The 5,095-nt window shown below is 35.8% G+C and overlaps 1 pseudogene; it reads left to right on the forward strand.

Annotated features, from left to right (window-relative positions):
• The first annotated feature begins 1,520 nt into the window (after nt 1–1,520).
• On the forward strand, nt 1,521–2,488 carry LOC114048074 (annotated as a pseudogene).
• Nucleotides 2,489–5,095: the final 2,607 nt, after the last annotated feature.

Here is a 5,095-nt window from a genome sequence, read left to right on the forward strand (position 1 = left end):
AAATTGGCATGTGGAGTCCCCAGAGAGCTATGACTGTTTCTCCCTTAAGGTTTTAGGGGTAACTGTAAAGTGTTGTGGCTTTTTCTTGTGCTGTTGTCCCTGAGCCCCAATTCAGTACTTCCTTTTGTCTAATAATAAATCATCTAGAGTTGATTTGCTTTTAGAAAGGACTATTTGGTAAGTAGGTGTAGCAAGGATAGTTTTCACAGAAATATTCCATCTGCCAAATTCTTAGACAGTCTCCCTGTACACATGCAATGTCCTTGGAGAGAGAGGGCTTATGCTCAAAGAGCACATCTGACCAAAGGATAAATCATGACTCCGGGTTACTGGACGTTCTCTCTTCCTTCATGGAATCCTTGTGAAGTTTCTCTTTGGTGTAGTGGTGTGGAGGTCCTTTAGAGTCAATACCCTTGGAGAATCCTGAAGCTGGTTATTATTACTTCATATACTTTGTCTTCTTTGGTTTTCTTACCTATGCAGATATTGTCATCAATGAGTTCTATTTTAGGGGAAATGCTCCTGAAAACTATGGAAAGACAAAATTTTCTGATTTTACAGTAGTTAACAAGGTCATCATGTGGTCAACAGTGATGAGAAGGAAAGCAGCATATTCAATCAACTAGCCTATACTCCAACTACTGCATGATTTGCAGGTGTAAAGTGTTTGCTTTCTTATAATGTTCTTGTAGCAGTTAGATGGAGCACCTGGCCTAGTGTCAGTAAGACCCAAGTTCAATTCTAGCTTCAGACACTTACTGTGTGACCCATGGGCAAGTCACTACTCCCTGTTTGCCTTAGTTTCTTCATCTATAAAATGAGCTGGAGAAGGAAATGGAAAACCACTCCAGTATCTTGGCCAAGAAAACTTCAAATGTGGTCATGAGGAGTCAGACATGAAGGAAATGATTGAATAACAATGATGATGTTCTTAAAGCTTGATTGAGAGAATATTTTCTCTTACATAAATATACCTAGAGACGTTTCTGAATTTTTCAAACAATCTTAATATATTTCCAGTGTATTGTCAATTAATTTCGCAAAATGACTGGAAAGACGTCACTCTTATGAACTTGATTAAAGCCTAGTTTATATCTTTGATTAATTGACTGATTGATTAAATAGAGATATCTAAGAAACATTTACACATTAGATTGATTCTATAATTCATAGCATCCTCACTGACAAAGGTAGGTAATAAAGGTATAGGATCATGGAACACCATTTAAGAAATGATAATTGGGGTTGTGGACGGCGTATCTCTTCACACTAACAGAAAGCAAACATTTCACTTTTGTCATTTCCACCTAGTGCAGCTAGGTGGCAAAGTGGATAGAGTGCTGGGGCTGAAGTCAGAGAGATTCATCTTCAAGAGTTCAAATCTGGTGTCAGACACTACCTACCTACGTGATGCTGGGCAACTCAGTTAACCCTCTTTGCCTCAGTTTCCTCATCTGTAAAATGAGTTGAAGAAGGAAATGGCAAAAACCATTCTAGTATCATTGCCAAGAAAACATCAAATGGGCCGCCGCCGCCGCCAAGGAGCCGAGTGGAGCGGGGCCGGCTCACCGGGTGCTGGCAGGGTCTATGGTCGCTCGGTTGCCTGGTGCCCTTCACCTGGGGGAAGCCTCTCTCCGTGGCAGGGAACTTCTGGCAGAGCTCCCACTATTTACAATGGATTTTGGATAAACAAGATCTGTTGAAGGAACTCCAAAAGGACTTAAAGTTTCTCTCAGAAGAAGAGTATTGGAAACTGCAGATATTTTTTACGAATGTTATTCAAGCATTAGGTGAGCATCTTAAATTAAGACAGCAAGTTATTGCCACTGCTACAGTGTATTTCAAAAGGTTCTATGCCAGATATTCCTTGAAAAGTATAGATTCTGTATTAATGGCACCTACATGCATATTTTTGGCATCCAAAGTAGAGGAATTTAGAGTAGTTTCAATTACAAGATTGATTGCTGCTGCTACTTCTGTATTAAAAACTAGATTTTCATAAGCCTTTCCAAAGGAATTCCCTTATAGGATGAACCATATATTAGAATGTGAATTCTACCTTTTAGAACTAATGGATTGTTGCTTGATAGTGTATCATCCCTATAGACCTTTGCTCCAGTATGTGCAGGACATGGGCCAAGAAGACATGCTGCTTCCCCTTGCATGGAGGATAGTCAATGATACCTACAGAGCAGATCTTTGCCTGCTGTATCCTCCTTTTATGATAGCTTTAGCTTGCCTACATATAGCCTGTGTAGTACAACAGAAAGATGCTTGACAGTGGTTTGCAGAGCTTTCTGTTGATATGGAGAAGATTTTGGAAATAATCAGGGTTATTTTAAAATTGTATGAGCAATGGAAGAATTTTGGTGAAAGAAAAGAGATGGCAACAATCCTTAGTAAGATGCCTAAACCAAAACCACCTCCAAACAGTGAAGGAAAACAGGGTCCCAATGGAAATCAGAATTCTAGCTACAGCCAGTCTTAAAACATTCTGAAGACCTTCAGAGTGGACTACTTGGAATAAGATGATGTGTTTTTGCTGTGCTAAAGAAATGAATGGGTTTCAATAATGTCTTCAGTGGAACACAAATGAGAATGAATAGCTTGTTTCTGTCAAGCATTTTGGGAACCATTTTTATTTTTGCAAAATAGTTTAAATAGCTTTCTTTCAGGTTTTTTATTCACTTTGGCTCTAGAAAAAATTAAGACCCTTTTGAATGCAGACATTTCTGTAAGTTAAACTACAAACAGGATAGCTTCAAATAGATATTTTAAATTGAATAGCTGTTTCAAGAGGGTATACTTGTTTGTCTTTAGATTAAAATTACAGTTATTAAATTTGGGATTAAGGGAGGGAAAGCTTAAAGTAACCAGGAAACATGGTGCATAATAAAAGAATCTTTTTAGTCTTTGAAAGAAGGTTGCACATCAACTATTCAATATTGGAGAATTTTCTACTTAAATTATTAAAAACAATTCTTAAAGAATGAAATCCATTAAATCCTGATTTTGCTAGTTTCATTGACATTTTCAGGGAAAAAATAAGTACCTATACATATAAGACACACTTTATTTGGTAGTTTCTTGCCATGGGAAAAAAGTTGCCCAGCTTTGCAGAAAGGTGCAATATGTACAGTGTACTTTCAAAATTTCTAATGTTATATGATTTCCTTAACCATTTTGAATACTGGGAAAAAAATTTTTTTTAATCTATATGTAAATTATTTGCAAGTAATAATGTAATCAGGTGTTTTGGAAGTAAAACAATAGTTGAGGAAACTCACCCTAATCTGGACAAAATTTATAAAAGTTCATTTTATCTTTATGTGGGAAGTTAATTCATTTTATCTAAAAAGGCATCTACTTTTAGGTTGTTTTTTTTTTTTTTGTTTTTCACTAAGGATTTAAATTACTTACAATAGGTTTTCCTGAGCCAGGAACACAATCAGGTTTCAAGTCAGTTTGATACTGGCCTTTATTAATTCTAAGATAAGTGTAAGACTTCAGAGAAAGTGTTGTCAGTGAGACTACTGACTATGGAACTCAATAATAATTTTCTTCAGACTTGAAGGAGGGTGGTATATAGGACATTAATGTACAACTTAAGGATTTTAACATTTTATAAACAGTTTCTGGTCAGTGGATTATAAAATTAAATGTTGACTTCCTAGTATAAATTTGCAACAATAAAAGCAAGTTCTTCAAAACAAAACAAAACAAAACAAAACATCAAATGAGGTCACAAAGAGTGAGACAAGACTAAAATGACTTAACAACAATTCCCACCTACTATTCCTGCTCTCCTGGGAGATGTAGGATACTTTTCATTCTAGAAAAAAGTGGAGACAGAGAATCTGGATTCAAATTCCTACCTATATAGTACAGAGAAGTCACTTTACTTCTTTGGCCTCTGTTTTCTCATCCATACAATGAAAGCATTGAACTAGATGATCTCTGAGTTCCCTCCTAAGAGATCTAATCTGTGATATGTGATCTTGAACTTGACATACCTTATCACCTTAAAGCCTACTAATAAGTCCCTCTTAATCATTTTTTTCCTCTAGGCTAGACAAAGTAAAAACACAGTTCTTTCAATTCCTTCTCATCAGATGTGATCTGAGGTGTTTTTATATTTTATTTGATCTTCAGTTTATAAATATCTTTCCAAAAATATGGCATCCACAGTGGAAGATAATATTCCAAATGTAGGCTAATCAGGGCAGAACAGAATATAAAAACCACCTACCTCATCTGGACATTATTTCCCTGGTTGTAGCCTGAGATACACATACACACTCACACACACACACACACACACACACACACACACACACACACACATTTTCCTTTCTGCCATATCCCATTGCTTTCTAAAAGTAAGTTTGTAGTGCACAAAAACCTAGAGTCTTTTTCATATGTACTGCTGATTATTCTTGTCTATTCCATCATGAAAATTTGGACTTTACTTTTTCAACAAAAGAGTAAGATTTTTAATTTATTCCAATTTTATCTTATTATATTGGATGCAAAGTTTTAGACCAATGATATTTTTAAGATTGTGATATACATTCCATTGTTGGATCATTTAATGCTTACATTCAAGCTATTGATATTGTTAAATACATGTCCCCAGGGATATTCCACTAGAAAATTCCTTCCAAACTGACATTAAACAATTGGTAACTATTCTTAAGGTCTTGCTGTTGGGGGTGGAGCCAAGAAGGCAGAGTAAAAGCAGTGACTTGCTTGAGCTCTCCCCCAAACCCCTCCAAATACCTGTAAAAAATGACTCTAAACAAATTCTAAATCAGTAGAGCCCACAAAAAGACAGAGTGAAAAATAGAGGACTTTCAAGCATTCTTGATGAAAAGACCAAAGCTGAGTAGAAAATTTGACTTTCAGATACAAGATTCAAGAGAAATATAAAGAGGTAAACAGGAAAGAGAAATCATAAGAGGCTTATTGAGATTGAACTGTTCACATTCTTCATGAAAAGATGATATTTATAACTCATGAGTCCTTAGTCAGTATTAGGGTAGTTGGAGGGAAAAATTATATGTATGTGTATAGATAGGTAGATAGATAGATAGAT

This window comes from Vombatus ursinus, unplaced genomic scaffold (genome assembly GCF_900497805.2).
Source record: "Vombatus ursinus unplaced genomic scaffold, bare-nosed wombat genome assembly UNPS02014791.1, whole genome shotgun sequence".
Classification (NCBI taxonomy): Eukaryota; Metazoa; Chordata; class Mammalia; order Diprotodontia; family Vombatidae; genus Vombatus; species Vombatus ursinus.